Raw genomic sequence first — 24242 nt, forward strand, 5'->3', positions numbered from 1 at the left:
GCCTGAAGGCATTAGGAGCTTATTTCCACATGAAGCACTAGCAGTCAAAACAGTGCTGCTATCTCTGCCTCATTCCTACATAAAGATTAAATAATAAGATTGAAGGAGTTTGGAAAAAGAAATCCAGCCCTTTGGCTGGGAGAGGCTGCCAGTTCCAGCACATGGCTCCATGGCACACCAAGTGGTATCTGAGGTCTCAAGAGAGTGAGTGTTCATCTATGAAATTAATCTTTTCCTTTGCTGTTCATGAAAGCAGGATAATCTTCTGAAAACAATAATCACACAGAGCTGTCAAATCTTGTGGGCTAGCTCTGAGACCGAGACTCGTTCCTAACACAGGTCTGCATATCCCTGATGCACTCCTGCAGCACTGCACTGCTGTTTTGTTCCTGCTCCCTGATCTTGGCATCTGCTGACCTTATGGACTTGAAGCACATGGAGCAGGGCTCCCATGTACAGTGAGGTGCATGGTTTAGGTGGGTCCTTGTGCTGAAGGGGTCCTTGTTGGAGGACAGCCCCACCACACTGTCTCATAGATCAAACAGGGAGTTCCTAAGGGGTCCAGAGTAGTAAAATTAAACTTCATTGCAGCGTTCGATATACAGGCCAGCTGAGCCTTCGTTCCCTACTTTGTAATTTTCACTTTATAGTCCTGTGTATGTATGATGCTCCATTGCAAAGTAAAAAGAGTGTTTGCTGTCAAGTTTAGCAAAATTAAGTACTGAATTGCCATTCCAGTTGCAATGTGACTGTAATACTTGCTGGCATAGCAAATGGTGCACCTGGGAGGCAAGTAAGTGGTCTCTTAAATTACAGTATCTGAAGTAAGAGGGGAAAATACTGCTTTGGTTGCCATTATAGCAGAAAAGAGCAATGCTTATGTACTAGCATCTGGACTGGAATTAAAATATCTGTAGATGTCAAAGGCGAGTCTTCTGCAGTCTGTTTGGAAAGTTCAGTCATTCATTAAATATTTGGTGGCAACAGCAAATTCCTTCGATAAAATTCTTTGATAAAAAAAGATAAAATTCCCTCAGATTTTGGAATTTATCTTGATACGTTACAAATCTTTGAATTCTTTTGTTTCCATTGTTTCTGCACCCTGTGAGGGCAATTTCCTTTAACTTTCTAGTCCTGTTCGTGACTACAAAGAGCAAAAGGACTAAATGTCATTTAAAAGTAATTTAGCAAAACTCACCAACAGCACAGCCTTAGTAGAATTTGAGAGGAATGTGGGAGCAATAATAGCCTAAAAAAAAAAAAAGTAGGTTTTAGCAATTGGAGAATCTGCAAAAACATCTGAGAGTTAAACATGATCCCTCCTTGCAGTGCTGAATTTTTGCTCCCATCTTTTTTTTTTTTTTTTGAAACCTCATAGGAGATTTTTCAAGAAAAAATTGATAAAAAATATTTACTTAAGAACTGCCTTGAAGACCACTCCCTCTCTAGAGTTATCATAGTTATCATTTTCTTTTCTGCTTTTCCTGGCTGTTTTATCTACTTTAAAGTATTTTTTTTCACAGAGTATAGAATCCTATTCCAAATTTATAATTCACATATCATTTATGATTACAGTGGTGTGGTTCATTGTCTTGCTAAAAGAATTATCTGGAGTGACCTTTGTAAAAAAGTGCCTGTCAGAGTTAAAGAGGTCATGCTTCCAAAGTGTTTCCATGAGCAGATTTGTACTGGGAGGGGTTGATGTTTCCACTGCAAGAACCTGTCCTATTCTCATTGCATTAAGAAATAAATAATTGATTTTCAGTGAAAAGATTTCTCAGATTCCAAAGTTAGTGTTGGAGGAGGATTAATGTATATTTGCACACAATTTTAAGCAATAACAGAACTGTCACCTTTGTCTTATCCAAAGAGTGAACACCCAGATGTCCGCAAAGAGAGTTTCCTTACTCACCTCAGTAAAAAGGAGAGGAATGAGCAGATGAATTCCTTCATTTGGATTACATTCTGATTTATTATTATTATTATTTTTAATTTCCCAGCACTTAATTATTTCTATTTCTATTTTCTGTTTAGTTATTTACTTAATGATTTCATGCCTTTAAAAATCCAGCCCTGAGGTCTTCCATCATTCTTGTCATCACAGTTGTGAGTTGAAAAGTACGGTGTTCTGCATTTCTTACAATAAACCAATCAGGATTATGTCCTGTGCTAATAGTGTTATTTCAGATCATGCAAAAAGTTTGTGAGACTTGATAATACTCAGAAATAATAAAAAAAAAAAAAAAAAAAAAAAAACCACATAATTTTGTGGGGTAAAATCCAATTTCTGATGTATGAAGTTGTTTGCTTCTGAAATATTTAGACTTGCAGTTTCTATGCTCTTTAAGCACTCTTTAATTAGAAGGTGATGGCAATGTTCTGCCATTAACTAGAAGAAATGGGTAAGAAGTACTTTTGTTTGATAACGGTTGTCTGAGGTAAGAGCACAGAAGGAAAAATGTTCATCTGTGTTAACTAACAGGGAAATCAAAAGTGCCTTTTTCACTGGCACAACTGAACTCCAAAGAAAATCCTTATGCAGCCTAAACTTCCCACTCTGCGCCACTTACACAGAGCCTGTTGCTGTTTCAAAATCTGTTTTGCTTCCTTATGGACGTAAGTGATAATACCCCTTCTGCTGTCCCTTCTCTAGGGAGAAATGGATCACCTTCTTGCCTGTCCTGCCAACGAGTGGGGAGACATAGCTCTCTTCCCTTGAAAAAATCATTCTCTCCGGGCTAAAGGAAAAAGAGCAAACAGACAGCAGCAGCTCCTTATTGTGTCTCTCAGAGTATGAAAATAAATTAGGTAGATGGTAGGCTGGTTTATTTCATCTTCCTTTTAAAAGTTGAGGAAGTTTTCAAATTGTTCTTCTGTTTCCAGGAGAATGGGGGAGAGGGGCTCAGAGATAGGGGGATCTTCCCTGAGAAACTGGGAAACTGTAGCCACCCAGCACACCATTATTATGTCAGGACAAGTCCTTCTGGTATGAGAAGAACTGTGCAGACATAGAAATATATACCGAGCTGAAAAATCTGGTTTAAAATGTTTGACAAGGAGAGCACTCCTGCCATGCTCTTGCAGAATGAAGTGTTGCCACCCATCAAATATGTTGTAAGCCAAGTATACAAGAGTGGCCACTGGGAAGATATCCTTTGTTTTTTGGGAGATCGCCTGGTTTGTCTGTCATCAGAGAGCACATGTAACCTTGTGTACAACTACTTGAGCACAGAGTCCCATGGACTGCGATTTGGGTAGGCAAGTAGGCAAAAGATGTACTTACCACATTCTGTAGGTAATTCTGGTAACTCCATCATTCTTTATTAAATGGAATGTGCAGCTTCCTAAGTAATTTGAGAGAGGCATTACCACTGTCTAGTTTATAAGCAAACAGTATCAAATGGCATAAAGATATAAATTATAAAAGATATAAAAGATATAGAGATATAAAAAGATATAAAGATATAAATTAGTTTTATAGAAACAGACTTGTATAATTTGGGATTCATTGAGTCTCTTGCCATTTCACCTTGATCTAGATGAAGCTCAGATGAAGCTCGTTGCCAGTTTGTAAGAGTAATGTGACCCAGTCAAGTAGGACTGAGGGTGCCTTGTAAAGCCTTGCCTAACATAGGTAAATGTTAATTAATGCTATGTCACTAATATTTATGGTGAACTTTGGTTTTGTATGTTAGTTAAAACTTTGCTATTACATGGTGTATACACAAGGTTGCTCTTCTAGAAATATTTTACAACTTGGGCAGCAAAAATAAAACATGAAATGTAATACCACCTTTTCGTACAAGCGTGAAGAATTGACTTGATCAGTCATGGATAAGAATATCTTTTTTGCTTGAACTCCCAGGTCTAACACAACCACAGAAACAAAAGGAAAGTAAAGCAGGTATTTCTCCTTGCTTTAGTCTTGACAGTATAGCTTCACATCTTTTCTTATTTATGGCATATTGCAGAGTGTGAGTCACTTTCTTTAAGATGGATAAATGTCAGGAGTGCAGGCGTACCTGTCCTTCTGCCTCCTGCTCTGGTCTCTATGGCCGTGTCAGGGAACATCCTCAGGTGCTGGACTGAGATTCTGGGCTTGTGGTTTTCTCCATCATGAAGTGAAACTGCATCGCAGACTGAAGCTGAGGTACCTGCACTTACCAGCAGTGGCTAGCGGTCATCTCAGGAGCCTCATGGGGCTGCTGAAGTTCCGCCGATCAGCTAAACTGAGGTAGCTAATTGTTCATGTGCTCTTGCACTGGCAGGATGCGTTGTAAATATACTGATTTATACTCCTGTCAGGTTCATAAGCTAGCACTTTTTCTCTTTTAGCTGTGGCACAACCAAACGAGGCAGCTCCTCAGCAGCCAGGCCTGGGCTCAGGCTGTGCGTGCACTGCCCTTGGGGCATGGTCTGGGTGCAGAGCAGCCCCCTCCCCACCAGGAGACCCAGCTGGGATGGGAGCCTTGGAGAGACCTTGCCGCTTCCTCAGCAGCACTACCTGGGGGAACCAGGGGCCATGGTGTGTCCCCTGAAGTGTAGGAACAGCCACAGTGGTCATGTGTGGCAGGCACATGTTGCTTTCTGAAAAATATTTGTAAAGTAGAAGCATCCCTCGCTTGGGTACATGAAGTCATGCTTGTTCTTCAGTCGGTATTGACACCTGCTTTGGGGACAGTGGGGTCTGCCTACACAGCACTTACAAAGCTTCCTAAAATCTTAGGAGAACGATGCCATACACATGAGAACGGCAGGGGATATGCATTATTACAGTGGTATTGCCTTTTGGCCTGCTGGAGAAGATCATGTCATTTTATCCTACATCACTCTGTTCTGTGCCCAGGCCTGGTTCCCACCTTTCTATGGAGACTTGTTAAATACATAGGAGGTTAAAACAGGTACTAACTGTTTACATGGTGTTACAAATGTAATAGTTTTCTTTATTATTACTGTTATTTTATTTAGTTAGTTTTGTTTGTTAATTCATAAACAGGGTGCATTGGGAACTTTGTGGGCTGTCCCCAAGCACACATAGGTTCAGAGAGTAACTCAGTGTGAGTCTAAAATGGCATTATAGGGGGAAATTACAAGGTCTCCATCCTTATAATAGCTGTTTTTCTTACTACTCAACCTGTAACAGTGGTGTATTCTCATTCTATTAATATTATTTTGATAATGCACTATTCTAAACATATATTTTCCATTTAAACTGCTGCTGCATTGCAGATAGGAATAGGCAATCAAACACACACATGCGCCTGCTTTAGAATTTGATGTTGATATCCCCACTGGCAAAAAAAAAATAAAATCCTGAATAGGCAGACAGATTCTTCAGGGTCTACTGTATCTGTGTGCCACATTGATTTCTGTTGAGTTGTACAGATTCCAGGATTTATAAAACAGATCAAGATCCAACACAGTATAAACCCACACGATAGCTCCGATGAATGTTTCTTGGCTTGTGGAGTTTGAAAATCTATGGTGGCTGTCAGAAGAGCCAATAAATTCTCTGTTCTTGGCTTTAGGTTATAACAAAATGCTATTGGCCAGGTACATGTCTGTTTTCTGGAGTCTATCTTTTGTACAAAGGGTATGTATCAATACAGAACATGTCTTCTATAAAGAAGAAAGGTCTGTGAGAGGGTCTGCAGTGCAGTTGAGAGTGAAGGAGCAGATCTGGCTGTTTACATGGGGACAAACACTAAGTGATTTAATAGCCTTATTGAATTCAAACTGGAATGAGCAAATGGGAGAGAGTTCAAATCTGGTGGTAAGGTCAGGAGGAAACAAACATTCCATGCTACTTTTTGCACTCAAAATGCGGGTCCTAATTTATGAAGCAAGATGCTTAAATAAAAACATGCAATAACATTCTGATTATTAATGTGTTTTCTTCAACAGCAGCATACTGCAAGCTGACCTTTCAAGCATCTTGTTATAATTTTTTATTCTGTTTCTGTATGTATTTCAAGCATATCCGTGCTGATTTTATGCCAACATAATGTAAGTCTACGCAGCTGAAGGTACACAGATCAGTAGGCTATTGAAAGCTTTTTGTGCAGTTTGTGTTAGTAAGGGCAAAGAAGATATATTTTTTCTATTTTGAGGATTGCAAAGGCAATCTGTTGTCTCAAACAGGTCTGTATGGCCAATCCTGAGCTGCATTACACAGCAGCATAGTTTCTATGACAGAAAACTACAAGGACAGCCGTGCCTTGGGGTCTCGGCCTGGCTGGTGGGCTGCTGCTGGGACGGCCAAAAGCCATTCACCACCCTCTGGTGACTGCCTGGGTGGAAACGGAGCTGGTGGTGTTCAGGGGCACGGTCACCTTTAATGTCATACTGCAGCTGAAATATGGCGTCTGCTGTGACACAGAAGATGAATAAAAGTCCTTTTCCTCCTATTCCCTTCAATTTATTGTTATATTCTTTTGTGGTGCTAATAGGTGTTTAGTTCCTCATTTTCCTTTGTACAGCAGTAGTTCTCCATTTGTGTGATTCTTTCGGGGCTGAAGAGGGAGCAGTTACCACGAGGCTGTGGGACTAGAGAAAAACATTGAAGAGAAATAGGAAAATATATGACGCTTGTGAACGCAGTTAGAAACCTAAAGCTGATGACAGCTGAGGCAGACTGCGTTCCTGCACAGCTTTTCCCCTTGACGCACTCTTGAGTCCTGAGGATGGAGAGCATCAACAAGGGACGTGAAAAACACGAGGCTTGTTCAGAGGCAAGCTAAACTGAGTCATTTCCTTATTCCTGCAGAGTTACTGTGCCTCGGGTTCTCTAGTGAATATAAAACATGGGTACAGGGCTAAGTTTGCTGTTTTGGTCACAAAGATAGCACGTAGTCATCTAGAGAGCTTTCTAGTACACAGCCTGTACCTTAACCAACTCAAGCAGTCGAAATGATGCTATGCACATGATTTATGCTAAGACCAAGGTGTGAACCGGCATTTTACACCTCCACTCGTGCACCTGGATTTTGTAGGCTGAGGGCCCTCTGTGTGAGGGAGGCCTTAGGAGCTGCAGCAGTGCCTTGGTTGAGAGCTGGGTGAAGTGGGGCAGCACGCATGGGAAGAAACTGCTGTTCCTTTAAGGGAAGAGACATTCCACCGAACTAAAGGCTTTGGCTGGAAATACAACCTTTGTCGACTCTCCTCATCCAGCAGGCAGAGTTGTTTGTGTCTTTGCGATGCCAGCCCGTTAAAGGGGCAGCGGCAGCGCGGCGCGATGCTTCGCTTGTCGCTGAGGATGGCGAGGTTTCCCCTCTGTCCTTCCAGATCACCAAAAGCAGTGTGAATCTAAATCGGTCATGTGCGATGGCGTGGTTGAAGCAGTTAGCTAATCTGGAAAGTATCCCGCTTCTTTTCCTGGGTGAGGTAAATGAGTTGGGCCAGTGCCTCTTCCCTAACCTGTCCCCTTCTTTCTGCCCCCTCCTGCCCTCTCTCCTAGAGAGTTGTTTTTTTTTTTTTTTTTTTTGTCAGGGTAGCCTGAAGTTTTAAAAAAACTTTTTTAAAAATACTTTTTAAAAAGCCTGCAATGCTTCTTATCCTCTCACCCATGGTACAGTGAAAAAACAAGTAGGCACGTTTTGTAAAGACACCATTAGCAGGAGATGTGATGGATGGTTCTTACAGTTATTTATGGAGTTACCAGAAGATTTGAAAATAAATAAGACCCTGAGACACGTAGGCATGCTCTAATTTATCAACACTTGACATTTTAGTCATTTACCCTAGAGTTTAGGGTTTGGGCACAGGAGTTTTCTCTTCTTTTTGTTGTGCAGCTGTTTGTATAAAACAGATAATCCAAGCAGAACCTGTTGATTCTCATTGGGAGCAATACTAGAAAACAATATGAAAAACCCTAAGGCTTTTTAGTTTGATAGCAGCTCTTTATTAGTTTGGAGTACTGCATACTACACTTTGTGCTGACAGACATTTCAGATATAGAAATTACAGTTCTAACGTGCTTCAAAAGACTGCATATTGTTTTATTGTGTGCTTTTCTGCTCATTCATAAGAGAGTATATGGGAAGGAAAGAGTGAAATGAATTTCCAGAGAGAAGTGTTTCAGGATACTGGGCATTTTTCCACTGAACATCTCTGTGGAAATCTGGAATAAGTGTTATTTCAGTTCTCTACAAGAAAATAATGCTCCAACTGTACTTCTCTTTCCCACCATCTATAAACTTGAGAAAATTCTTCTGTAATTATTAACCAGGAGAAAAAAATTGAGCTTGTTTTGGAAAGAGCAGCTTTAGGAGTTTATTTGCTTTTAAATAGAAGTTTAAATTGGAAGTGTGAACTGTGGATGGTATTTGTACTATTGTCTTCTGTTTTGCTTTCATATAGAAGACAGTTTTAATGTTTTGGAAAAGACTTGGAAGAGGACAATTTTAACTATATCATTGCATCCTATAATTCTTTACTTTTCACCATTGCATTCTTCTCTGCATAGCCTGCTGTAGCCTGAATACCTTCTGTATGGATCGGACTGGCAATAATAGTGTCTCTAATGGACTTAAAAGATCTCTGGCTCTTTTCCTGTTTTGGGTTATGAATGTTTTTTGAGAGAGGCAGGAAAGTTTAAGCTACTAAGAAAATTAAGCTGCTATTAATTTATATTGGTTTCTGATGCTTATTGATAGCTATATAACAACACCGCATCATCAATGGAAGTTTAACACACCGTTTACGATGACTATTATATTGTTGCATCTGGCATTTTGTACTCTGTACTGCTGAAAAAAAGATCGTGATCCTACTTTCAGTGAGGTTACTGCAAGTCTGTCATTCGTTTTTGTGGGAGTTCATGCCCTCAGTAGGAGAACTCATTGGGACAATTGTCAGGGTGGATTTTTGTAGTGCTGGAAACTCCTCTTGTAGAGGTTGGCACCAAATTAGTTGAAAAACAGTAGTAGTATAATTAAAAAATGAGACTGACTGTAGTTTATTTCATAATAGCACAGTGTGTGCCCAGTTCCTAGGGGAAAATACTCTTGCAGCAGTTGAAGAATGCGGTCCGTGATCTCCTTCTTCCCAGGGACAGATTCGGTGGCTCCACCCTGCCCCATTGCTATAAATGGCAATTGGACTTAAGGGAATTAGAGCAAGCAATGAACTAAGCAAAGGCAGGTTCATCCGCAGCTAACATTGTCCTTGCTGGGCATGAAGTTCATAAAATGGGTGACCTTGAGCTGTTTTCTGTTGCTTCATTTGGGACACAGGGAGGGCTTGACACAGCGGAGGTGGTGGTGGCCTGGCTGGGCTGGAGCTGCTTGGTTCAGGGGACCAGAGGAGGGACTGCAGCTGAACAAACACTCCGCCTTGGGAAACATGTTGGCAAGTTTGCTGCAAAACCTGGTATTTCATCAGGCAGCTGTGGAGGTGGCTGCTGATAAGTGTGTTCATCATCTCCCTGGTGCCTTTCTGGAAAAGGTTAGAGCTCAGAGAAAAGCATGAGTTTTCAGCAGCCATGGAAAATGGTATTTAAGGGTGGAATTAATCTCATCTCATTCAACGTCTACAATTTAGTTGCACTGTAGACTTGTGCCTCTGAGCTAGCCTGGCCACCATACGGTCCCTGCCTGTATGTGAGGGAGCATGAGGGGAAAATACATTCTGGGGTTTCATTCTTCTCTCTGCAAACCAAAGGGATTGCTCCCCCACAAGTTCCTGTTTCTCACCGCAGATTGGAACTAGTACTTACAGTGCATCGGTTAGGTACAGGTGCCTGCATTTTGAAGGGAGTCCCACTGTCAGTCTGATCTGCCCCTGAGCTGAACTGTCAACATCTGAAACATCCATCATTACTGCACACTTCTGCAGCTGGTGGCTTTAGTTACTCTGCCAAATGGAAAGGGTAAAACTTCCTGAAGTCTACAGGATTCCTGAAGGAAAAGCTAATTCATTTCTGTAACAAATGATGCATAGGTAATATCAATAATAATGTTAACAGCAGTAATACATTGTTCATAAGTTCTGTGCTGTGCGAGAAGTCATAGTGGAAAAGCCTTAGCAGTTTGTTTAATTTTTATTCAGTGGAAGGTTTGAATGTAGGAGTGTAATGAAAATAACATTCTGTGGAGTAAAACATAAAAATACATTTAACTGATGCTTCATTATTTTCTCAATTTCCATCTACAAGCATTATTGGGTGTTGGTATCCATCTTTACCAAAACATCTCTTGTATATAATTAATTCAGTCAGGGTCATGTATTTCACTCATTGTATTGACCCTGCAATATGCTGAACGCTTCTGTGTGACCCAGAGCTGTATTAGGAGGAAACGCTCCTAAGGCAAATTTCCGTTTGTGTTGCATGGATAACTGTAGGGACTCCAACAGAGGAGTGCAGACCCAGCAGGAGCAGCCGGGAGGTGTTACCCCAGGGGTCTGCAGGGCTCCTTGGCCAGAGGCGATGAGCAGACGTGCTGCAGTAGTGCCTGGACAGACAGCATGTTGCTCCAGACAGTGGCAGCAGCAGGAGCATGCCTCTACCCTGCTGCAGCCGCTCACCTCGGGCAAGGAGCTGAGCGCTGTCTGTGTCACTCCAGTAGTTCCAGCATCACACTTCACAGGAAGAATCACCCTGGGCCTGAGTAAAGCAGAATAATAAAAATGTCTTGAAAATCATAAAGGGAAATTAAAAATCATATTTGAGTTTCTTTTCTTAGACCTCCATATAACAGAATTTCACAGAGGACATCTGGAGACATGTCTGAAGGCTGGAGCTTTGTGTGTTCCTTGAATACTGAGATTCACCTGTCCTCACCTATCTTCTGGAGATAAAGCTCCAGGAAAAGGAAAATACAAAATGTCACAAAGCTAACTAGTAAAAATTGGTGAAAAGTGGCATTGTTAGAGATGCCTTTAAAATCAGTGTCTTTTAGAAATGTACTGAGTTTTCAGCTTGGCCCCTTGAAAGTAGTTCTCATAGCTGAGCATATTCAGTTCAATTTCTTGAATGGGATGCAGCTGTTGAATTCTTCAGATCTGAATAAAGGCTTCAAGGGCTTTATTTATGTTGTGATTTTTTTTTTCTGTCCTTCTCTGGTTCTGAACAAATAGCCACAACAAGTTAATGGAAACTGTCCTACTGCAGCAAAGCTTATAAAGTCATCCAGCTTTGCCACAGTGACTTTTCTGAAGAACTGCACTCTTATGTGAGAATTTGTGATTATATTGAAGCACATCAGTGCAAAAGAGAAGGGCAAATGACAGCATTCTCCCAGTGCAAACAGCTCTTGTAGCTGGTCCCCAGAGATTTAAGGAACAAAGAATACATCTAAGGAAATCAACTAAAATTCATCCACAGTCCGTTAGGAGCACATTGCAATGATACTGAATTGCAGGAAGCTCAATAATCCTTCCTATTTCAAAATACAGGCTCATGACCTGATGAGTTTCCTGTGAATAAAGCTTGCTATTATTAATGAGATGTATGAAATAATCTCCTTTAGGTCATTAGCAGGCATAATGTGGATAAGAACTCTTTAGATCTCATAAAACTCAGAATGAATTTGTTCTGTAAACCTTTATATTAACAGATTTTTTTTGATAATAGGCTGTGGATATTTTGATATTAGCATAGCTGGATAAAAGTTCAAAAGCAATATGCTGTGCTGCCCAGTGTATGTGGGACGGGAAACTCTTGTATTGCAATAATATGCGACCCATCAGCAAATCTAATTTTTCAAGCAATTGTTGATTTTACAAGGATATTGCAGTGAAAGCTCTTTAACTCTGTGTTTGCATGCCTTTTTTTAGCAGGAGCTTCATGCTGTCTCTTAGATTCATGCTGTCTAAAAACCATAATGGTGACTCCTTTTTTTTTTTTTTTTTTTTTTTTTTTTAACTAAGCTCTTCCTCATATCTATAACAAAAAGCAAAACTTGGAAGAGGTTTGTGTGGATCGTTCAGCTGACTGATGTATATTTTAATTGCAGTATTAATAAGCTTGATAAGAGGAGCTGAACAGCTGCTGTGGCCACTCAATGCAGGCAGATTAAAATAATTGGGTGGGGGACGTCTGTTAGATTGCCATAAAAAAATTAAATAGGAGCAAAGAGCGTTTGGCAGTCACCAACAAAAGCTTATGGGGGAGAGATGAGAAGAGAGTGGGTAAGGAGAGATGTTGGAAAGCTCTCATGCTGTTCATTCATCTAAAAATAGTCTTGGTCTGTCTCTGAGTTTGTTTGTTTGTCTTTCATTTGGAGACTGCGGATGGAGACTTGTCCTTTCACATGCCTGAGGAGCAGGGCCTTGGTTACAAGCTTCATTGATGCCCGGGGTCACAGTTTTCAGAAAAAGCACTTGGAGCCTTGTACATGTTCATGTGGTGTTGTGCACAGGCAGGTGCTGACAGCTCCTCCTCGGTGACTTTACGTGTTGTGAGAGCTGAGCAAGGCTCTTGCTGCCCCCTCTTCTCACCAAGTGCTCCTTCAAGATCCAGTGCATAATTTTCCAAAACATCATTTGAATCCGTAACTCTGTGTGTGCGCTGCTTTCGCCGGTGGGAGATGTAAACATGCTCAAAGATGGGTGTTTTTGCCATTGTGATTCAACCACGATCAATGTATGGGCTGGAACTGCACCTCCACTTACCACTGCCGCTCACAGCACATGGAGAGTAAAACCTTTATAAAGGGAAAAAGCACCGTGCAGCTTTTATAAAAGCAAAGTGGTGAAGTGAGTACATTTTCCAGGATATCCCAGTGACTCAGAGTATGTTTGACAGGTTTTAAAGTTCTCAAACAGAGGAAAAAATAGTGTGCTCTTGTGCTCTTCACCTGTTCCTCAGAGATGACAGCAGCACTAGCACATCCAAGCAAAGCCCGTTTCAGGACTGGGAGCACTCCTTTTTCCAAACTTCTACCCATGTCCCCACAACTCCTCACAAGGCCTTCCTTTTCTAGAAACAGGGATTCTGCTGCTACAAATTCTGTCTTTTAATTTATCTCACAATATAGGTTTTTATTAGATCCTAATACAACTTGTCAGAGTACGTATGTTAGCTCTTTTGGAGGCATCAGTTTCTGCTAACAGCACTTAACAGCATGAGATAAAAAGCGTGAGCTAAATACGTTTAATTGCTATTTACTTGCTTCCTGCATTTTATCAGAAAGTGCATCTCTGAGGCACATGCAGACAGCCTTTATGTGGGGTGTCTTGTGGCTACTGGGCCAGACAGTGCAGGTATAATTACAAGTGCCTCTTTTGCATATGCAGCTTGCTACCACTTCTGTATTTTCACAGGTCTTAGGAACACATCAAGCATAAAGCTAAGTGAGGTGGTTGTACTTCTGTTACTTATTTTTGGTTTTGAATGAACTGTGTCACCAGAGCTTAACATCTATGTCTTTGCATGACTCTGGATGCCCAGTTTATCTCTGGGGCTCCCCAGTCCAATTCAGAGGGATACAAGAAATACTAAAGTAGCATGTTTTCAGTTACTTTTTTTTTTTTTTTTCAAATACAAACACGGAAAGTGCTTTTATTTAAAATACCACTACCACTTCCCCTGGAAGCTATCCTGCAGATTTTTAATGCCCCAGGTTCTTTCCAATGAGCCTTAAGGGATGGATATTCATCTCTGACAGCATGCTGCTGTCCCTCGAGGTAGAGGAAGGGCTCTGTCACGAGAGCCCCTGCTCAGGGTGGGAAAGGTAGCCAGGCATGCCAGGCCCTTGAATTACAGCTCCCATGAGGCACACCAGTGGGGTTTTGAGTGAAAACATCTTCTTTCTTAGCTGCAAACTTCTTTGAACTTTTTGACCAAGCCATACATTTTTCCACAGAAAGCATATTTTTCATGACTGTTTTTTAAGACAGAACCCTGATTTTCCACTGAAAAAAAAAAAGAGATTTTAGGTCAATTATATTTCTGAAGCTATTTTTAACAGTCCCTTGGGGCTTTTGTGGCCAGCTTTAGTCACTGTTGTAACAAGAGAGCAGCCAGAGGAATTCTCGGCTGCGTGCTAATTCAGTTCGCTTAATCTTGCACCCCTCTGGGGTGAGAGTCAGGTCCTTGGAATTTTGCATAATTAAGAAGCGAATTAAAAGTCACATAGCGCTTATCAGTGAATGATGAAGTTACAATATCAGAATCCATTGATCAGTTTCCCAATGAGAGTTTACCCCAGGCTCAGTTGTAAGTTTTAAGAGGAATATTTTTGAGTGCTCTGGGAAGAAATTAAGACAGAGTAAATAACAGAATAACTTTATTTTTCTCCATTTTTTAGTGATAGGTTTTATTTTCTATAGCCTCTCCATATACTGTGAATTTTTTCTATTAATAACGTAAGATTCTGTCCTGGGTAGTATTTTATTTTTTTTAAATACGAAGCTGTGTATTACTGAAAAAAGTACTTTGAGATCGGAAAAAAGAAATCCCTAGATATGCTGGCAGCTAACACAAATGTATTAATGATGTAAAAATAAGATAGTCTATGTGTAGCCAGTGTACCCCAAAGGACCCTTAGTATTTTGGTGAAGAGCACTGTTACTGACTGAATAGACTGAAAAACCCTGATTTAAAGCAGAACTCAGCATGTACCGTTGTACTGCTCAGTTTCTGAGAAGGAAACCCTCACTGTCAACAAGTAGTTCCAATAAATATTATTTTATTTATTTATTTTTAATGATGGTAAAGGAACATAGCCTTGTCTGGAGCTCGTAAATACAAAGGGGACAGGCTAAACTGGATTCTTGGCAGCCACTCTGTTTTGTCTTCCTGCAGGCCACTAGAAAAGGTTGGGGATTTTGATTGCTTGTTTGTAGAGCCTGGAAATGGCAGTTCATTCTTCACAGGGCTCGAGTGAGTGAGTTTCTGAATGAGTACATCCCCACTTCCAGATATGCAAATTAACAGAGTTTTGTTCACTAGAGGAAATTCAAAAAATAATAACACAGGAGTTATGTGGGCTGAAGAAACTTGTTTTTAAAGAAAGATGTCAAGTACCACAACCATACAGCTGATTAACAAACATAGATGATTAGCAGGATGCTGATCTCTGGCTACAGCACTTTGAAGAGGAGAGATAAATTTAGCTTCAGCATTCCTCCTTGGTTTATGTTGGGATGTAAGTGCAGTCAATGACAGTACTTGTCTGAGAAGGTAATTCACTAGGACAGTTTTTCTTTGGAAATCTCGTTAACTGCCCTGTTTGGTGGTGACACCCTGGCTGTTTTTAGCACCACGCTGCTGTTGGTAGTCTAAAAAGACTGAAAACGAAGATGAGGAACTACATGGTTTGAGGATGTGATGATGCCTAATGTAAGAGACACTGAAAACCCTGAGACCTGTCCATTGACTTCTGTGGGCTTTGGGTAGGGCTTTGAGATTAGAGATGTCTGGGGCTCACATATAGTGATACTGTGCAGGACTGGTGGCCACTATGTCCAGCCAGAGACCTGTAGCAAATGCTTTGGACCCCCCTGCGTGCTGCTTCTGGCAGGTCAGTGGCTGCTCAGCCCGCCTAGATGTGGCGGTGATCAAAGAATCTGGGTAGATCTATGGGAAAAAAATTACACGGTGTCCCTTGCTGTCACCATGACTTGTAGCTGGTGGCTTCTCTTCAGTGAGCGGTCTGATGGAGTGCTAAGTGGCATCGGCTGAGAAACACAGTTGTCACTCTGCACAGTTATTTGTTGAAATGCCATGCAGCACAGAGCTGCAGTCGAAGTCATTGGTGATTCAGTGTTTGTTTTTCACAAAGCGCCTACGCTGCCTGCCCACGCACTGTAGATGACAGCATTCTATATGGGGACTGCAAACGTGACAGACATTATTTACGAAGCAGTGCCTTTATCAAGTTTTGGTGTTTTGTTGTTTTTTCTTTCCTAGCAAATTGTGCAAAATAGCCTCTGTGTTGCTCGTGTCGAAGCCACGTTATAAATACAGCTGGTTTGCTTGTTTGAGCAGAAAGTTTTTAAAGGTGTTTAAAAAAGCTGCAAGCTAACCGTGTGAGAAGGTCAGGCAGAGCACACCAAATGCTGCTCGCTGGGCTCCAAGGAGCAGCAGCAGCTGCTTCCAGCATTCCTGCAGCTCTTCCTAATAGGGAAAGCTTGCGCAGTTACAGCCAGTTTTAAGTTTGCACAGCCATGTGGAAGAGGGATTTTTGAGGGGAGACATGCCCCTTCCTAACCACTCCTTGTGCTTGCTCCGAACAATTCCTCTGGAACAAGAAGCGGGGAGGTCAGTCACAGCTTGTCTGCCTCTGTCGCACAGGCGCTGTGTGACACGGCTCTCGGCTGCGCTGGACTCCCAGCCTGCTTCCAGCCAGAGAAAGGAAAGAGCAGACTTTCCCCCTAAGATTCATGACAGTAGAAGGCTCTGGCAGCCAAAGGTATCCGGGGAGTCGTAGCTGCTCCAGCTGGGCTCTTTCTCATACACTCACTACACTTTTTCAGGACAACTGCATTGTTCTTACCTTCATCTTATTTTACAAAAAGTCGTGGTTGGATTCAAACTCGTAATTCAGATCTGGTTTGGTCAAGTGCTGAAGGACACTGAAGACTCAAGAGAACTTAGTTAATGGGTAAGGAAACTGAATAATCTTATACAGGGTGTGGTAGAGGTAAGTGGGAAGGAGAGTATGTGCTGAATGTGGTGGTGTTGATGATTTGTGTTTTAATTTTTTTGTGTGCTTTAACAAGGTTCAAAGGAAGGAGAACAACTTGACTCTGGGGAAAAGACTGGCACTACCTACCACTTGCCAGGCTCTGGAGATCCAGCAACAAATGGAGAGCCCTCAGATACTGTTTATTTTGAGACTAGTTTCCTTTCATGTTTCCATAGTTAAACTAAGAGGAAAGAAACCATGAAACGAGAAGTGGCATTGCATTTTTAAACCAAACTGTATAATTATGCTGATTTTGATTTGAGTGGCTTTGTCAGGTGGTGGCTTGCTTCGAAATCTGTGGTGCTGTTTGTTGTGTTCTGTATTCCGCATGTGTAAAGACCCTAAACCAGGCAGCTGTGAGCAAAATATCCTGGTCAGAAAGGCTTCCTGAAAGCTGATGGCAAGACAGTTACAGCTGCATAGGTTCAGTCTGGCAAACAAGTTTGTGTAAGCATCAGGTTTTGTGGACCTGGCTGTGGTGTTGCTGGATTTCTAAGTTTTGGTTAGCTGCACAAAACTTAGCAGAGAATAAGAGCTGTTCATCTTCTGGCTCAGCCCACGAGGAGCTTGTAACTCTAGCAATTGTTTCTGTTTTTCATAACAGTGGGAACTTTATGGGCTATTTTTCCCTCTCTCTGTCCAAAATAAATGTGCTGCTTAAAAACAAAGAAAGAAATCACAGACTCTCTGGCAGGCACACAGTTTGAACTTGGGGTACCTCGGGCTGGAGGGGCAGTTTACAAAATGCACCTTTCTCCTGAGAATTGATGTTGCAGCACAGTGACTTTATTTACATGGATCTGTTTTACATTTCTGGCTTTGGAATACCACATTTTTAATGAGCCTCCACATTAATAGACAGTGAAGAGAGCATCAACGTGCTCTTTAATGGTCTTTCCAGGTATATACACTGATCCATCAACCTGACTTATAGCTATATATATTCAGTCAGACCAGTTTGTATAGTTCCAGTTCAGCTGAGGTGGTTTCTTAAAGCATTTAAGGCTCTAACTTGGCATTTAATTCAATGGCAGATCAGCAGATGCATATGTGAAAACATGGTATTTTTTATATATTAAAAAAATGTGCTTCTCAAGAAGCTGAGGTAATGATCTTTGCTGTGCATTGCATGAAGAGAAATACATAGAAAACAAAAAGTAATTATATTGATTAAAAGTGCTAGTGATTGCAGAGCCACCTCTTTGTACTTATAATAGTTTCCTAATTATTAGACTTTGAATTTTCTGCACCTTCTGAACTTTTCAGTGGAGAATTATGTGTGCAGGGTCTTTGAGAGAGCAATAAAAACACTAAAACAGCTGCTGATGTGAGTAGGAATATGACATCCCAGACCATAACAAACAAACAAACAAACACAAAACCAAAAAACACCTCCTCCTCACAAACCACAGTCCCAGTGGAAGGGTGTGGATTGCCAGAGCATTGCAGCTGGCTTACTGGTGCAGATTTGTGCCTGGGTGCCTGACACGTGCGTGTAGGACAGGGTAGTGTTTGCGTATGTAAATGTAGTGGGAGAGATGAAATCGAAGTGAAAGTGTGGAGTGATTATGTAGCAAATGAAGCATAACCTACTGATCCCTAACAGCTAACAGTTTACTTTCTACATGTTCAAAATATTCATGTCCTTGCCTCCAAGTGGTTCTCTGCATGCTCTGTGTCACTAGCACCTGAAATGGTGTTGATGATACAAACTCACGACTTGAAGAAAACTGCCTTAAATAAGAAAAGAGCTTATATAACACCTTTATTTCAGCACAGGTTAGAAGCTGTAACTAATCACAGAACACAGTAACTAATCGTGGCACAATAACCTGCTGACACTGTAACTAATCATGGCAAAATAACCTGAGTAACAAACTAGTTTTGAAGTGGAAGTGGGTAGTTCACTTGGACCTGGAGACAAACTTCAGTGAAATAATATATTCTCTGTGAGCAGCAGTATGGGTGAGAGAGCATAGTGATCATCGGACATGCCCACATTAGCTCTGAGAGTAGCCATTCGTTCACCTGAAGAGCTTTGAAAGTCATTCTGGAGGGACCCAGCAGCCTCTGCCAGGGGTATGTACCGTAGTGGGAGCAAATGCCGGAGTACTCCATAGCCTCCTGATGATGACACAGGCCAGGGATGGGGTGAAGCCTTGTTCCAACTCCTGCACCAGCTGGATTAGAGCATGCTTGGTCCTGAGCTCTGTGTTGTACCTCAATAACCAAGAGCTCTCGCTCTCATGCTTCAAAATATAAATATTTGGAGACAGGTTGTATTTTGTTCCTATTGACTAAATCAATCCCCCCCCCCTCCCCCACCCCAGGCAAATAGCATGACTTTCCAACTAAACCTGGTACGTAGGTAAGCTGAGTGTCTGTTTTCCACGTGTTCAGCAAATCTCATTTTCCCTAGACTAAAAAATCCTTCTTTAAGTAATGTCAGAGTTTATAGAGGGGAAAACAAACAAACAAACAAAAAAAAAACACACAAACAAACAAACTGTTTTGGACCACTTGAAACAATACAAATAGGGTTTCGTATTGAATTAAAGGCTTTACTACTGTTAGTCAAATCCCAGTCCTTGGAGTCCTGAAATTAATTATTTCATTTTACTTTATAATGAGATTCGAGCTGTACGCTCAAGTCAGATAATGCAATTTCTTTGTATCTTGAAAGCTCAAAATCCAGAAGGTAAACTGAATGCTAACGTATATGTTTTTAAATCTTGCATGCAATACTCAGGTTGATATGATTTTTTGAATGTTTGGAAATGACTGTGCATGCCCTCTCATGCGTGTTCGTTCTTCAAAATAGTAGGTTATTCACTTCTCTCTAAATTGTTAGGATTTTTTTATACCAGATATAATAGAAATAGATACCGTTCCTAGTCTGTTCAAAGCATTCGCTGCAGTCAAATTAATACGTATTACTGGATGCAGAAATTGTTAACTTCTGTGCTGTACTAGCAGAGATCCCATCAATTTTCCTTTATCCCTGTTTAAAACAAGCCAGAAAGCAGAAGGTGCTTTGTTCCTTGTTGTTTCACAGGGGCATTATCATAGTACTCCAGGATGAAAAAAGCTACAAATAGGATTTATGCTTATATTCGTATAATCCAAGTTGTTTAAATGCATTTCTCATTTAGTTTAGGCCTTACATTTACATATGCTTAATGTCAACCTTGTTAGACTGAGGAGAAAGAGCAGTATTTCATATTCAAAATCTAATTTGAGGTCTTCCTGTTTAATAAGAGCTTAACAGAGAACTGGGCAAGCATTGGAACAGGCTGCCCGGGGAAGCGGTGGAGTCCCAGTCTCTGGAGGTATTTAAGAGACATGTGGATGTGGCACCAAGGGACATGGTGTAGTGGTGGGACTAGCAAGTTCATTTTGATGGTTGGATTTGATGATCTTGAAGATTTTTTTCCAACCCGAATGATTCTATGGATGCTTCTACGAGTATGGTATGAATGGAAGTTCTGTAGTGCATTAATGTCTGTTGCATCAAGCAAAGATTGCCATCAGGACTGAGCCCACCTACTTAGGGATATGGGACAGTGGAAAACGTGGACAGAGCCTAGGGCTTGTTGCTCAGCTTCACAAGCACGGGAACACTGAGCAGGAAAGTGTTTGTGTTGTAGCAGAAGCTGGAGCAGGCTCTATTTAAGGAAACTTTGCCACTAAAATAATAATCATGGAGCTATTGTATCTGATTTTGGGTCAGCTGCCATTAGCTTACAGAGTTCACATTATTCCTGGTCAAGCAGGAAACTTTTTCTTATACTGGAAAAAAACATTGCACCAATCTCTCAAAATATAATGCATGAACTGATGAAAGGAATAAGTTTTATTCTCTTAATCAACCAAGGCTATCCCAAAGCTATCTCTTGTGCTGAGATTGCTGAAAACCCTGTGTTGTTTTTTTTTTTCTTGTTTTTTTTTTTTGTAGCATAGACCATTACTTTGGTCTCAGGCAGTATAATTACTTTGGTGTAGCTTGTTATTGCACGCATATGACAACTGTGCATGTACTCTCAACCAGCAGCAAAATTCAGACTATTGCAATATGGCTTAATTCTTTTTCACTGACAAAAATACACAAAAATCTTTTCACTTGAAGTCCAGAAAAACTTCAGCTACAGTTGGATCTAGGCTTTTTAAGGTGTTCTGTCTCCATTTTGGCACCTCCATGAGAGTATTCAGCCTCTTTTGGCTTTAATTGTGATTCTTCTGGGTGAGTTCCTCCAAAAATATTGATATCCATTGAAGTAAGTTATTCTGAAAATCTGATCTTTTTTTTTTTTTTTTTTTTTTTTTAATGCATTTTAAAGTAGGTTAGTGTTCTGGATGTGTAAAAAGTTCAGTACAGAGTGAAAATGTTAGGGATGAATGTTTTGCTAGGCAATACCTTTTTTACATCAGCAATACTTGTTAATGTCAGAAAAGGAATGAAATACATCTCCATTGTATGCAGTGTTTTTTCTTTCTTTTTTTTTTTTTTTTTTTTAAAGGGAATGCTTTTAACTATTCAAAACATGAAATAGTATCCTGAGGCATTTGGAAAACTTGGAGAGGTTGATCACAGAAGGACAGGAAATATTTTCTCCTTTATTTTAACAATTTTAATACTGCTGTGAAAACACGCTCATTCTTCCGCTCCCTGTTTATCCTTAGACTAAAGTTAGAAGGGCTTTTCTTCCTCCCCCAATGGAAATTGCCATTGTAGTATTCTGAAATGTGTTTCCTTACCTGGCCACAGGCTAATGCAGTCTTGCTAGATGAAGTATTTCTGCTGGGGGTGTGCACAGGGTCTGCCCTGTGGGGAACACCAGCCTGCCAGCACCCAAGGGGCTGGCTTGCTGTGCGGAGCACAGATCCCAAGTACCCAGATTTCCAGCTGACAATCCGCAGCCTTGGGAACAAGGCAGGATGCTGCTAGGAGTGAGGAAGTGTTTGTGTAGCAATAACATGATTATATTAACTGCCATTAAATAGCTTTGACACCTAAAGCGTTGCTTTGTGAGGTGTGATGCTTTGCCAAAACTAACAGCTGTACATACATTAACACGCATAAGTACAATAGAACTTAAGATAAGCTAACTTTAATGCAAGACTCCGAATATCTTCACAAGATCATCAGACTGTACTTATTCTTTTTCTGGTGGAGACATTGTATTAATTTTTCCACTGATGTCAAAGGGAACAGGATGTAACCCTAGATAATGATGCTAATGAAGTCAGACTTTCTTAATGAAGATTAATTGTTGGGGCCCCATGCTTTGTGCATCCGTGTTCAGATCCTTCTCCTGACTGCTTCAGCGTCATGCAGTAAGTCCTCTGCTCCTTTGTATTTAGTTACAGAGATGCCATTTTGGTGATCTGAAAGGCTTGTCTCCTTCTGTCATACCAGCAGTCCCTTGGAAGTAGCTGTTTTGACGCCCGATGTGTTTGGAGCAGCCAGACTAGTCTAGGCTGCATTAGTTTGTAACAGGATCTGGAAACCAAATACCCTGTCTGCTGCTCCAGCTGTGCCGGTTTAGAAGAAGCATCTGGAGATAGGGGGGCAGGAAGAGTCAGGCCACAGCATGCACACACCATCCAGTTGTTTCCTAACTTTTGGTTAATCCAAGATAACTACTGAGGATGTCTTTAGTAAAGGACTAGACATTTGGTCCTTAATTGCATGTAATGATGGATATTTACTGGAGTTTATTCCCCGTTCTCGTTACGTCTCGTCCTGCCGGGAGCACTGCTCAATGCCCTGGCTTCAGATGAAGGTGAACAGCCATGCAGCAATGAAAGACAATCATGTCCAAGCAGGGCTTGCTTCACACTGACAGCAAGCATGGGGAGGTGAGGAAGACAGGGATTATGTGCACGCACATCTAGATTGTGCTGCGGGAATCTGAATTGTCAAAATCTGAGGGGTTATGGCTGAGGAGGAGCCTGGAAGTAGCTTTAGAAAGAGTTGAAATAAATTACCAGTACAAGTGAAAGGTTTATGAAGTAGTAATTACACGCATTTTCATGAAGCTTAAAGAAGTAATTAAGCAAACAGAATTAAGACATTATAGTGCTATATTTGCCATTCTATTTGCAATACAACCTTTTCATGTGGAAAAATGCTGAACTCTTTTTTGTTGGAACCATATCTGGCTGCAAGCACGTGGCTAAGTGTTGCTAGGGTAGGAGAAAAACAAGTAGGTATAATTGGTTTTGATCTTAGTGGTTTCAAATGGATTTCAGCAAAAGACTAATGAAAAGCAGACGACTAATCTGATAATGGCATTTACCTAAATGAGTACAGACTAAAGTCATCAGCATTGACAATAATGCAGTAAGATAAAAATTGCTCTCTGCATCTTACGTTAAAATACTGTATTATTGGAAACTGCCATATGTGGGGTTCTTATTTCCCATAATTCACATGGCTCATGAAGGCTTAAAACTCCCCAGTGAGCAACAGAGGTAATGCCCAGTGGATTTGTATCCACATTGAGGATTCCTTGCAGTATTTGTCAACCAGTGTTTGTATTGTACAAAGGATAGAAGAATGGGACTTTGCTAACAGACAACTGAAAGGCTGCATGTTGGAGGCTCAGGGGAAAGAGGTCAAGTACACAAGAATAGCCTACACATGCTTAAGAGTAATTTAAGCGCATAGTATTACTTAAGTCAGGATGTACCACTTGGGTTGTTTTTTTTTCAGAGCCACTGGACACCCACCCAACCCCTAAAGAAAACATTTGTTTGAAAGAATATCAGTAAAGCTGCAGTCTGTATCTTGTTAAAATGTGCTTATGACGGTGGACAAGAAATATGGGAAAAGTGGACGCATTTTTCAAAGGCACAAGATGCAGTTAATCATTCATCTCCTCTGCTGAGTCATTTGCTCTGGTATTTTAGTTACTTACCCGATAAGTGAACTCCTCGGTTCAGTGGAGGAAAGATGCTGGATGTTAGTGGGAGGGCCAGAGAGAAGAATGCAATTGAAGCTGCAGACTTGTGAGGGAAAAGAAGTGACTGGTTGGCAGAAGAAACTGGAGAAGGCTTTTAGTCTGGTCAAGGTTTCATAAAAGTCTATTATGAAAGCACCCTTGCAATTAGCAGTTTGTGTCCTATCAGGCTGATCACTTTATCCCAGAGCAATATTTCTGTTTATATTCTTTTCTGTTGTTTATTTTTCTTCTTGGTGATGAAAGGACCATTCACAGATCATGTTTTAACTAGTCCTACAGTCTAAATAGTAGAGAAAAATACTGTAGCTCTGTATGTATGTTTGAACACATATGCAGGACATGGACTTCAAAAACAAGTCACCCTGACTTGATGCTCTAAAATCTTCTCTTAAGCTTCTGCAAGGAGATACGTCAAGCTATTAGTTGAAGGAGGCTGATGAAATGTGCCTCCTCATATGAAGAGAGAAACGGAAAATGTTCTCTGGGTTTGTCCTACCCTGTTCCTCCCATACAGCGGAGAGAAGCTTTAGGCAGATGGGATTCATGTAAATGCACTAGTTCCCCTTCTGAAAGGGATCTTGACTTTTCTGGACCTCTCCCAAGCCTGGTTGATTTTACAGTAATTTACAGGCTGCATGTAAAAGTT

The 24242-nt window shown here is 41.0% G+C and overlaps 1 protein-coding gene across 7 annotated transcripts in view; it reads left to right on the forward strand.

Annotated features, from left to right (window-relative positions):
• Window positions 1-24242, forward strand: part of ARHGAP6 (Rho GTPase activating protein 6) — a 317079-nt gene that overhangs the window by 228784 nt on the left and 64053 nt on the right. Inside the window, exon 1 of one of the 7 annotated variants that reach the window (XM_005015839.6) lies at window positions 16113-16547. The exons of the other annotated variants lie outside the window; for them this stretch is intronic. The gene's annotated coding sequence lies outside the window, so the exon portion shown is untranslated. Of the gene's footprint in view, window positions 1-16112; window positions 16548-24242 lie in introns of those variants that run through there. 7 annotated transcript variants of the gene reach the window in all.

Source organism: Anas platyrhynchos, chromosome 1 (assembly GCF_047663525.1).
Source record: "Anas platyrhynchos isolate ZD024472 breed Pekin duck chromosome 1, IASCAAS_PekinDuck_T2T, whole genome shotgun sequence".
Lineage (NCBI taxonomy): Eukaryota > Metazoa > Chordata > Aves > Anseriformes > Anatidae > Anas > Anas platyrhynchos.